The sequence below is a fragment of the Pristis pectinata genome, chromosome 35 (genome assembly GCF_009764475.1).
Source record: "Pristis pectinata isolate sPriPec2 chromosome 35, sPriPec2.1.pri, whole genome shotgun sequence".
Taxonomy (NCBI): domain Eukaryota; kingdom Metazoa; phylum Chordata; class Chondrichthyes; order Rhinopristiformes; family Pristidae; genus Pristis; species Pristis pectinata.
The window spans coordinates 3,532,779-3,545,359 of NC_067439.1; the positions used below are offsets into that span (position 1 = coordinate 3,532,779).

The 12,581-nt window shown below is 40.5% G+C and overlaps 1 protein-coding gene across 1 annotated transcript in view; it reads left to right on the plus strand.

The window, feature by feature from the left end:
- The first annotated feature begins 744 nt into the window (after positions 1 to 744).
- The window catches only part of sipa1l3 (signal-induced proliferation-associated 1 like 3), a 191,510-nt gene continuing 179,673 nt past the window's right edge, over positions 745 to 12,581 (plus strand). The window contains exon 1 of the mRNA XM_052044092.1: positions 745 to 904. The gene's annotated coding sequence lies outside the window, so the exon portion shown is untranslated. The remainder of the gene's footprint in view (positions 905 to 12,581) is intronic.

The following is a 12,581-nucleotide window of genomic DNA, read 5'->3' on the forward strand; positions in this document are numbered from 1 at the left end:
ACACGCAGGGATTCCCCCACCGCAGACACCGACCAGACGCTCATTGGATGCTTCACCGTGCGAGCGGCCTCGCGCTTCCCGGGGTTGCTGAGCAACCGATTTATTGTTAGCAACGGGAGTGGGCGGGGCTCCCGCCGCCACCGCCCCGTGACGTCACCGCGGGGGGGGGTCTGCGTCGCCCGAAGGGGCGGGGAGAAGGCGGGCGGGGCCTGCGCGCGCAGCCTCGTGGCTTCTCCCTCACCTCAAAATAAACCGGCGTCTACCTCAACCCCTCGGGGAAGGAGCTCGTTAGTCTGGGAGTTTTCCGTCTGCGGTGAGGTGAGGCAGCGGTACTCGTGTACCCGCCGGCGTCGATTTTACATGAAAACTTAAGAAATTTGAACTCTTGTGGGGAGATTAAAGCCCCTGCTCTCCCCTCGACGCGGTGAGCGCGCATGCGTGGCCCCCGCGCTGTGCCCAGTGGGAGTTGTAGTCCTCTTTAAACCGGGTTCTGCGGCGCCTGATGGGGATAGGCACTACAACTCCCGGCGTGCTTCGGGGGTGGCGGCTGAGGCTGTCTCCGGAGCGCTCTCGCCGCTCAACCACGCTGTGGCGACCCCTGGCGGGTATTGTAGTTTCATCGGACGCATCGTCAGTGCGTTGATCGGGCGCGGGCGGCAGAGAGAGGACTACAACTCCCAGTGTGCCCAGCGGGAGTTGCGGGGCCGGCTCTGGACCAACAGCGCCCGCCGCGGCAGGCTGAGGTAGCGACGGAGCGATATTGCGAGGAGGCGCTCGGTGTCGGGGGAAGCGGAGAGCGGGAGGGAGGGAGCGCGATCGCTCTGAGGAGAGAAATAAAAAAAGTTTCGTATTATCGACTTGGTGGCGTGTTTTAGACGGAATCGGTTGATTCGGGGCCGGAGAGGTGAGTGCGTGGGTCGGGTAGGCCCGGGGGTGGGAGCTGATTGACGTGTGGAGCAGTGTCAGAGGGAAGGTGCAGAGGATTGCAGGCAGCTCCCACCAAACGCTCCTCAATCCAATACATTGATCTGGAGCAGTAATAACAATAACGTGCAATATACGAAATCACCCCAACTTTATGCTAAATGCTCTTTAGATTTACTTCAACTTTTATTAATTTCTTCCAACGGAATTATTCCATAAACCATTTAATTTCACGCATTCATTTAGGATTTTCGATTTCTGAGCTTTAAATGTCTATGATTCTAAACTTTGCTGCATGGGATTTTAAAATCTGCTTGATGAAAAATACTTTTTTAAAAAAAAAGTCACGATTTGTTCAAGCAATGTTTTTTTTTCACGTTGCCTTTTTGCTGCAATGAGTTAGAATTAAAAATGTGAATGAGAAAATTGGGTAAATGTGGGGAAGTAAATAATAATTTACCCAGGAGGTGAAAAGCATCTTTACAAGACATCAAATGTTGTGCTAGTGCTTGTGTGGAATGGTAAAACTGAGGACGGATATCTCTTAAAATTATTTCTTTGACCCTGTACATTGATCTCCAGTAGACATGAATGTTCTTACTAGAGTTAGTGTGGCGAGAGGGAAATGGGACATATGGAAGGCTGGTAAAATGTTCCCTCCCTACTTTGTTTGTTTAGGCTACTGTAGTGCATGTAATTCATTTGGATGCTAAAATGTTTTATGGTTGAACAGAAAATAACTGAAGATTTCTTTAATAGATGCTTGAAAGTAACTTCAAGGATTAAAAAGAAATTGGAAGAATTGTTTTAAATTTCTGCATCTGGTTAGTCAAGTTAAGGAAATGTTCTGCTATTCTTTTAGGATTGTGGAATAGTTATTTATTTTAAGTTGTTTGTTGGATTTTATGAACCCTCCATCTTTCACCACACAGTAACTTACCTTCATTCCCTGTTATTAAGCAGGGTAAGATAGAGTAGAAACTTGTAAAATTAATTTGCTTAAGAAGTTTGTCTGAAAGACATCAAATTGTAGTGGGAAATACGCAGAAACACAAACAAGTGCTTGCATTGCGAGAGACACTTCACAAACTCAAGACCTTCCAAAGAGTTTTGTAGCAAGGTAAGTTCTCTCCAAAAATTTAGATACAGTTGTAATATAGGAAGTAAATAATATTCAAAACATCATTTAAAATTAGTAGGCCTTTCTTCAAGGGGCCAAATGAATCGGTACAAAATGTTTATTTCCTTGTAATTTTGAGTTGCTTACTCAAGCAACTCTTTTATTGTGTAACGTGAAAATGCCGAGAGCTATAAAGCTTTAGTTTCTATTGTGGAGAGTTGTGTAATAAAGGTGAGGTGTAAGCAGCTTTTTAGTATGGGGAAGAAAAAGAAGAAAAATTATTTATAATACACCTATTTGAACATTATTTTGCAAGTACAGCATTTCAAAGTTGGCATTTAAAATATCTAAACTTAAATAATTTGCTGATTTTTTTTTTCTAAACCCTGAATGTAATTATTTAATTAGTAGTGTAGATACTGTGCTGTAATGTGGTGGTTGGGAGTTTGCATGATCGGGCACAGGATTTCTGACTGGACTGTTTTAGTGAGAAGCAGAAGTTAAATACTTCCCCATAAGGGAACGATATTCGGAGGCCAAGTAGGCAGATACCTCAGAAACACGGGAAGTGATGTAAACAGGTGATGCGTTCTGTTGCTTCATGCCCTATAGGCATGGGATTTAAACAAACAGGTTTAAAAGACTTTCACAATAGTCATATTTTGCCTCAATATTTTGCATGGAATAGATTTCTTTGAAGTGGGGTTATAATTGTCCAGGTAAAAGCAACAGTCATGGCACCGCAAGATCCCACAAGAAAGAGAAATTGCTTTGTTGCTGTCTTTTGTTAGTGTTGGTTGGGAGAAGAATGTTGAGCTGGATACTGGGCGCATTGCCTGTTCTTTGAATTATACCTTGGGGTTTTAATGTTAATGTACTGGGATATAGACAGTTGCAATTTAGCACTTCAAGGACCCTAGTGGGTAAGTTAATTAGTTACTGTATTTTATCTCTAATGTGGGTGGATGGAAGGAAAATTGGGGTACATTGTGATGGGTACATGAGAACAAATGGATTGTGGGGGAATGGGATTGATGAAGTTACTCTGAGAACTGGGCTGAATGGCCTCCACCTATGTTGTGAGAAATATCTAACGGCTATCTATTTTGTTCAGCATTGCATTACACTGCCAAATTTGACTCTGTACTCAAGTTCTTCTGAATGGAAGAAAGGTTCCTCCAACTGAGCTAAGCCAATACTTTATCAGCAATACTATGTTGTTGACAATGGTCCAAGTTAATTTAGTGAGGCATTGCTCATTTAGGATGTTGGTGGTAAATTTGGATTTATTGACATTTTATGTTTGGAAGAGTTTTGGCCTTTGGAATATCTGGCTGTTGTTTGGAACCTGCCCTCTGACTGTTTCTTGATTAGTCACACAGAAGAAAAATCTGTCGTGGCTGATGCTGCTTCCACCTAATAGCTCATTGGGAGTCCATGCTATGCTATCAGCATGAACAACCTACACGTTTCCAGTCTGAAGCCTGTGACACATTCACCTCCTTCATAAATATTGCTCAATGTGTTGAAAATGGAATGCTCCTCGTGGGTTTTTGTCACCTGGGGTGATGGGGAAATCAGTGATTTTTATGTGCAAATGCTCCTTAGCATCAGAGTGGTGGGATGCAAATAAAAATCCAAATAGCTAAGCTTTTGAACTAGCTTTACAGAAATAAAATGAATACATCTGAAATACCCAAATGTGGTTAGAGATAAATTGAGGAATACCCCTTTCCCCAGACAATTGCAACATTCAAGAGAATCATTTGGCCTGCTGAGGACTGTAGCATGTGTACAAGAGCAATCCAGCTCATCCCTCTCCCCTGCCTCTCTCCATAGTTCTCTTTTGAACGATACAGTTGAATTTGGCTCCACTGCTATCCCAGGCATTGCAGTCCAGGTCCTAACAACTTGTAATTTTTATTTAAGAAGAATTTTTTCATCATATCACTTTGTGAGTGGTGTTAAAGTGGAACTTGTTCCCAAGGAAGTGGTTGGGGTGAATTAAGTGATGGCTTCTGAGGAATCCAAACTGCCTCCACTGTAATGCCATTTGCGGTTAGTATTTACTCTTATGGATGGCTTCTTACCTCGGTTATTAAACTAGGGTTTGATTACCAAAAAAACAGTAAACATTTTGTGGTTCAAATAAATTTTTTAAGAAAAAAATCTTCAGTTTCACATGTAATTGATTAAAATGTGGGGACATAATCTGAATAGCTGCTACTGTGATAATCTGATTTTAGTTCACCTTCAGTCTAATCTGATCTGTTCTCTGAACATTATGGGGAAGTATTTAGCTTCTCATTTCAACTTCTTCCTAAATCCACCCAGTTTTAAGTACAAATAATTCTATAATCTTGCGTTTTCCTATTTCAAAGAGTACATTTTTATGGCAAGAGTGTTGGTGGTTGTAAGATTTTATTTTGAGGTCAGCTTTAGGAGATGCAGTGTTTTGCTTTGTCATGTCCTGCTGTTTTGGAAGCAACACTGTTTTAAAATGTGTAAATGGATAATGTAAAGTTTGACCCTTTAAAGATTGAAGATAGGGCTAAACTAGTTTCGGAGTGTCTGTCTTCTTGGAATTTCTAACAGATTTATAGTAATTGCAGTCTTGTCGTATGCTTTTGTAGCAAATTGTTAATGCAGGCAATCTGAAAACTAAAGTCTCCATTTGTTCAAGTTATAGGTGAAAATGTTGTAGATGGACAAAACTTACTTTCAGTTATTAGAATCTGTCCTAGTCTGCACTGTACTGCTGCTGCAAAACAACAAATTTCACGTCATATAAGTCAGTGATAATAAATCTGATGCTGATTCCTAATGAATACTGAAGCAAGGAGCACCTGGAGCTGGAAGGGTTAAGGAAGAATTCTGGAGTGTTGGATTGAAGTGGGTTTTGGTGAAGGGAGATGGGTCAACACACAAAAGTAGAGGAGTGGAGAACTTGGAAAAGCATTTGTGGGTTTGGGAGGAGCTTTGTGGTACTGGATATGTATGGAAGGTGATGCAATAAAAGGGTTTAACTGCGAGGTGTGGGTGGATGTGAGGATTGAAGATTTAACACAGGTGGGGTTCAGTGGATGAGCATGACATAGTGTAGCATAGGATGTGGATAAAGTTTGGGTGAGTTGAAGATTATAGAGAGGCTGGAAAAATATTGGAATGATTGAATATGTAACAAAGATATGGATGAAGACGTAACAGCAGAGAGCATATACAGATGTCTGTGGGGGGAAATAAATCTAGTAATGTTGAGGATGTGGCGGCATGATGGTTGGGTTGGGGTGACCTTATGGGGCCCTGTGCTTGCCTGTTAGAGGATGTGGTTTGAAAACCACAGTGAAGGATTTCATGAGACACTCAGACCAGTTGGTCCTAGATTTGATCCCTGGCTTGTATGTACTTACTCTAGTTGGCAGCATTAGGGAAATAAAAATTCCTGTAACCTTGGTTGATGGAGAGGAGAGTTGACCAGGTTGAGTGATTCTTCTTGAAAATTGGGCATTGGGTGATGAAAGGTCATCAACCTGAAATATTAACCCCTGTTCCCTTACAACATATGCTGCCCGACCTCAGTATTTCCAGCATTTTCCAGTTTCACTGTATTTCAGGAGGTGGTGGCCTCAAGAAGGCTGCATCCATCACTGAGGACCCTCACCATCCAGGACATACTCTCTTTACTACCATCGGGGAGGAAGTACAGGAGCCTGAAGACCCAAACTCAACTCGGGAACAGATTCTTCCCCTCCGCCATCAGGTTTCTGCACAGTCCATGAACACTACCTCGTGATTTGTTTTTGTTTTGCACTGTTTATTTATTTTCGTAATTTAGTAATTTTATATGTTTGCACTGTACTGCTGCAAAACAACAAATTTCACATTATGTAAGTCAGTGATAATAAATCTGATTCATATTTTTGGCAGTTGCAGTATTTTGCTTTTGGGATTGGTTGAGAATTAGTTTAGTTGCAATATTATTCATCAATAACCTGCTGGCTCTGACTTCTTGGTTCAAGTTTGAATCATGGCTAGGTTAAGGGAACAAGAGACTCTAAAAGAAAGGAGCAGGTTAATACCAGAAAAAAGTCTTTGAGTCTTTGCAAGGTGTATCTCTCGTTTGGAGAGCCCTGTGCTGTTGGTTGATGCTGGAAGTTCTCTGCCTTTGGGCCTCCTTTGGCTGGATTTTGTGACTCTTTTGGTCTTGGGAATAAGTTTTATGTTTTGGTATCAATCTATTCCCTCTTAGTCTCTGTTCCCTTAACCTAGCCATGATTCAAACTTGAACCAAGAGACCAGAGCCAGCTGGTTGTTTGTAAATAATATTGGAACTAAACTAATCCCAAAAGCCAAATACTGCAACTGCAGAAAACCTGAAATACAGGGAGACTGGAAAATGCTGGAAATACTCGAGAGTATATGTAGGAAGGGAAAATGAGTTAACTTTTTAGGTTGATGATATTTCATCACCCAATGGTCTGTGTTGCTTATATTGTGTCATTGTTTAGTTCAGGATCTGAAATCTCAGTTTATGGATGAGGGAGTTTACATTGAGTTCATCCATTCCTTCAAGCACAGAATTGGTAATGGAGAATTGATTCCCATGTTGGTGACTCATAAGGCACTGAGTAAGAGTTTGCAGACTGCAGTTCTCAGCCACGTTGGTGTAAGTGAGAACTGGAGCCTTTCCTTTCGTAATGGGCAAGTTTGTGACCTAGGAGGACTGGTGAAGTGGGAAAGAGCCAAGGGGTAAATGGAAGAAAAAGAAGAGATTTTTTAAGTCGTGTGTGCGTCCACATTACTTCTTACTCGGATAGATGGTGAATTTTTTAGCATCTGCAGTATTTTTCTTCAAGATGATGACTATTGCCCTCTCAGTCGGGAAGCCCCAACACTGCTTCTGTTGTGTAATTTAAAGGGGATTTGACCCAACTGTTGCACAGATGCTGCACACGAGGGAACTTCACAGGTGCTGAGCTATTATCCTCCAAGTCTTTGGATTTGGTCATTGTTAATCTTCTTCCTATGGAACCTGCAGGGTGATTGAAGGCTGCATATCGAGTTCATTAAGCTCTTTACTATAACAAAAAAACAACAAAGCAACACATGTGGTGTTGATTGAAAGATGACACAGGAGGGATTTTAAATGAATAATTGTAGAAGTGACAATAAAAGGAGTCTTTTTGGTACTAACTACTGAAGGACATTTATAATCTAACAAAGTTCTTGCATTATCTGTTTTTCTTCACTATCACTAAACAAAACATTTGGACTACTATTGTTGATTGTTTTGGTGTGATTGTATTTCAACCTTGTTTAAAAGGTAATCTCCATAGAGCAGGGAGGTAATAGGCTTGAAAAGCAGGTCTTAGCAAAGTTAGTGGATTTACCTGTTGGCATGACTACAGAATCATTGTCATTGCAATAACATTTGTTTAGGGGAGGGCAAGTCAACCAAGATTCTGTGCTCCAGGTTTCTGGAAGGACACCAAAGGAATGATATGACTGTTATGAGCTGAGTTTTTTAAAAAAATTGTAGTTGTGTAAAATGTAAGCTTATCAAATGTACAGTGATCACACAAGTAGTTTATTTTTAATTTTGTACTTGCTGTGTGCAGACTGCTGGCAAGGCCAGAGTCATTGCTTGGGATGGGAGTCAACTCCCTTAAGCTGTTGCAGTCCCATGGTTGGTGAGATCATAGCATTTTGTGGTTATGGTATGAAAGGGTACTCTCCCTCCCTCCGACCCTCCCAGTTTGTCTTCCCTAGCTCTATTAAGGATCTTGACATAAAATGGATCCTGTTTTATAAACAGTGTTCACTATCTTGATCAGTTAACCCTTCATGCATAAGCTTGACAGTCGGTATTCTCTGGCTTCTTAACTGTGTGGGTAACAGAGCCGGGTTTGATCCACCTGCCTTGATGAATCATATTTTCCATGTGGAGTCCCAGAACTGTAGAGATTTTAGAGAAGGAAGCCAGTTTCTGTCTTGTTGAAAGCACTCGTGCTCTTTGCCTTTTTGGCTATAACAACTACCTGTCCAACTTTTCTCTCTTGTGTGATCAACAATAGTTTAACATTGAAACACTGTCAGTTGAGGAAGAACCTGGCAGGGCTGAGGGAGTTTCCAGTCTGAGCCCAGGAATCATGCTAGGAAAATACCAACCAGTTCTGCCTTGAAATATTGGAAGTTCAGGTGCATGACACCAACATGTTGATGAGGATTGGTTAACTTTGGAATGCTTGACATCTGTTGAACATGCACAGGCATCCATAACTGCCTGCAAATGGTGATCACGTCAAAAAAAATCTGCTTTTAGATCTAATGATTCATCTCTGCAATTCATTATCACTCAAAAGGAATAAGTCATGGCTTTTGTTTAAAATTATTAATCAGTTAATATACATCTTGGTGAAATAACAATTTAAGTATTTAAATTGCTGATTAAAGCCAGTTGGGAATTCTCAGTCAGATATGACTTCACATGAATTGGTTAGCTGACGACATTGGTTTGGCATGTTTCTCTTCCTTTTTCCGGGAGGGAAAAAATTATCAGTGAAGTATTTTGTAGAGGAGGTTAGACAGATGTGAACCTGACTCTTCCTGACAGATGTGGACTCTCCGCCAACTTGGTTCACAGCTTAAGAAGGTAGCAAATTTGGCAGTGAGCCAGAGACTCTGCTTACCCTTCCCGTTACCTCAGTAAAGCAGCCAACATAATCAAAGACCCCACCCGCCCCAGGCATTCTCTCTTCGCCCCCCCCCCCCCCCTCCTGTCGGGCAGAAGATTAAAAAAAAGCTTGAAAGCATGTGCCACCAGGCTCAAGGACAGCTTCTATTCTGCTGTTATAAGGCTGTTAAATGGTACCCTAATACGATAAGATGGACTCCTGACCTCACAATCTACCTTGTTAGGGCCTTGCACCTTATTGTCTGCCTGCACTACACTTTCTCTGTAACTGTAACACTTTATTCTCCATTCTGTTATTGTTTTCCCTTGTACTACCTCAATGCACTAATGTGATGAAATGATCTGTAGGAATGGCATGCAAAACTAAGTTTTTCACTGTACCTCGGTACATGTGACAATAAAACAATTTTTACCAATTTACTAAAGTGTTCAAAGCCTTTTCATTGGGTCCATTCCTTTGAGTCATCTGACCTAACTGTGATTTGATAGCACAAACAACTAGAGTTTATAGATAGTGGGCTTTATCAAACCCCTAGCTGGGGTTCTAGCTAATTCAAGAGTGGAAGAATGCAGGGGTGACTGATATAGAAGTGGCAACCCATTACCAAACTTTCTATGCCCTGGTATATTTGCATAAAGTAAGATCTCTTTTCATGATTTCCTGATGCCAGTGAATGCTCCATTTTGATTCATATTTTTTTATTCATTTTTTTTTCATTTATGGGATGTGGCCATTGCTGGTAAGATTAGCTTTTAATTTCCATTACTAATCCCTCTTTGAGAAGCTGTGTGAGCTACTGACTTAAGCCACTGCAGTCTGTGTGGTAATACCTTCACCATGGCACTGTTGGGGAGGGAGGGTTACAGCACTAGCTCCCAACTTTTAAATGGTTATAGATTTACAGCTTCTAAATTTATGTGTCATAAAATGATCTCCATATATGATTGTTGCAGTTTCCCATAAAAACACTTTGCCCTTTTGGAACTTATGCTGAAATTGTGCATGACAGAAACCAAATTGGTTTGAAGAAAGTGCCAGTAATGACTCATACTGACCTATCAGCTTTCTATAAGTTTATTTGACACCTGAGACTGACTTGATTTTGATCCATTGCTCTGAAGGTTGCTGCAGCCGTGTCTTGTGCTCACTGTGGAACATCCCCAGTAAACTGCCATAAAAAAATCTTTTCATCCTGCACTGAATACAGCACTATCCTCATTTGTAATTAAATGGACCAGTTATTTGTGGCTTGGTATATAAAAAAGGTTCAAGTTCATTGCTGATTCTGCATATGCCAGTCAAGGTGGAAGGAGCACTTGTGCTACTTGAACAATTTAATAGTGAAGGTCTTTTGATATGAGATCTGAGTTGATTTCTATTCAGTGCAGCTTTCAAGATCTCCCACTTAATTTCCTACTTCATGTTGCCAGCACCTGTTGATTATCAATGTTATGGAAATGTATCACAAAAAGCAAACTAACTGCTTACATCCAGAAAAAGCTTTGATCCATCCAGTAACTGCCCATTGTATTAAAATCTACTTTTTCTTTCCTTAAAATTTTAAAGGTACAACTGTTTGAGTTTGTTCAAAACTGGTACTAAACATTTGTTGTTTTTCCAAAATCCACTAAATTCTAGTGAGTTGGTTGAATTTTGTTTAGGAGTTTGCATAAAGGAGGATTGTATTGGCTATTTTGAAAATATTTGTGTTCAAGCAACACAAGACAGATGTGCTCTTGCAGTACTAGTCAAACTGTGTTTATATAACATGTCAAGTTGCTGCCCAGGTCTCCTGAGTTAATGGAATCGTATAATTGGTCATAAATGCCATTTCGTTTTGTGATTTCCACCAGATGAAACAAACTTCCTGCTGCACCATCATTGCCTTCAGTCTTTTAAGGAGTGCCAGATAAATATAGCACACCTGATCCCGAGGAATGCGTTACCACCCAGCACTGTTATCAGGAGCAATCTACTTTTTTTTTGAAGCAACCATTCGAGTTTCTGTGTCACTTTACACTTTATTGTAAACATAATGCTTTGTACAGTTTGAAAAGAAATGATACAGAAAATGGCTTGTTTAGATTTCACCACTTTTTGGCATCTCACAATTGGTCCATTGATGGCAATGTTATGTGTAATCTTTTGTTTCCTCGCTCCCCATTTTCTGTGTTTGTGCTGCTGGAGGATGATGAATAGACACCTGCTTCACTTTCCTAGAAAATGAGGGAAATCAGGCCTGCTGTAGAAGCTCAGTAGCAGAGAGTAAGCTGATTTTTCTGTGTGCGGCATGTTCAGTTTGAACTGGGATTTGCATTTACAGAACTTGTTCTGCCCTTGGATCACATTGGGGATAGTTTCATGGAATCCTAAGCAGAGGAGGTTGCTAGGAAGTGAGCCTTTGGATGCCTTGCTGTAAAGTGCCTTAATACCAGAGTACCTCATGAGTCAGAAAAGTGCCTTTCCATTTTGCTATATGATTGTCAAGTGTCTGTTCACTGTGTGTGTTGAGAGTCATGAAATTAGAGACCTAGTTATTAGAGGGTGTGAGTGTATAATTATGTAAATAATGCAGCCAACCTGGTTCACCTACTCTGAGTGATTGTAAATGCAAAGTGGAGTCTCTGAAGTATAAATAATGTAATGAACTGAAAAAGGAGTAACTTCAAAATACATTGTTCTAATCAATAGATTAGTGACATTTGTCAAGTTATTTTTAATTGGTTTTAAAATAAAGATGGATATTTTTGACATTAATGTACATTTATAAAGTTGTTATTGGAGAAGTACTTTCTATTTTGCTGTGGATTTTTTCCTTTTGCTGCTCTCACTAATCTTTCATTTCCTTTGTCTCCTGTCATTTGTGGGTGGGTTTGATGGTGCACATGACAGGGTTTCAAAGCTCTGAGATATTTGGACCTCTTAACTGTTTGCCCAATCCAGCAAACATTCTTCATTTCATCTGTGCTCACAGCCTTGACTCTTGTGTGCACTTTGCAAGGTGCCAAGCCAAAATTGCATTAAAGAGAGACTGATCAAGGCCATGTTTTTGTTTCTTGCCGTGTAACAGGCAAACTATGGAACATGAATGATGCTCAGATTAAAATTCAAGGCATCAAGTATAATGCTGAGGAATTTGATTTGTAACCCATTGTACAACCGTACTGAGAGTAAGAAAAAGTTATTTAACTCTTGTCACAAACCAGCAACAAAAGAAACACACCGAGTCATGATTCGGTGTTAAAAACTATTTTATTAATCACTACTTATGATAATACGTAAAATAAAAGTAAAAATGTTAGTATGTTAGAATTCAAAAATGTTAAACCTTGAACATTAACCCCAAAAACTAAACTCTTCGTGTGTGTGTGTGTGTGTGTGTGGCAAAGTCCCAAACTCCAAGTTCAGGAATGGTTCTTAAAGTTCAGTTCCGCAAGCCATAAGGTGAAATGTGAGCAAAGACTTCTTCAACAACCACCGTTGTCTGAAGATAAGACGTAGATGTAGAGAACAGGGAGAGAGTAATTATGAAATCCAAATGTTCCACGATGGAACCCAAACGACACTTCAGTGTTTACTTGGTAGTGACTTCCTCACCCCGAAAAGCATCTGAATCGTGATCGTCCACACAAATACCTGTTTCCTTCTACAGGTCAGCAACAAAGTGAACTCCACCGGATTACTTCCAATTTCCATACATGGATTTCAGTGGCAGACACAGTTATTGTTTCTCATCCATCAATAGAGAAACTAGCAGGCTAGTGTCTCTCTCCCTTTTTTCTCTCTCTCTTTCTTCGACTGACTTCTTCAACAACGTCATTACGTCCTTTATCTTCTGCTGA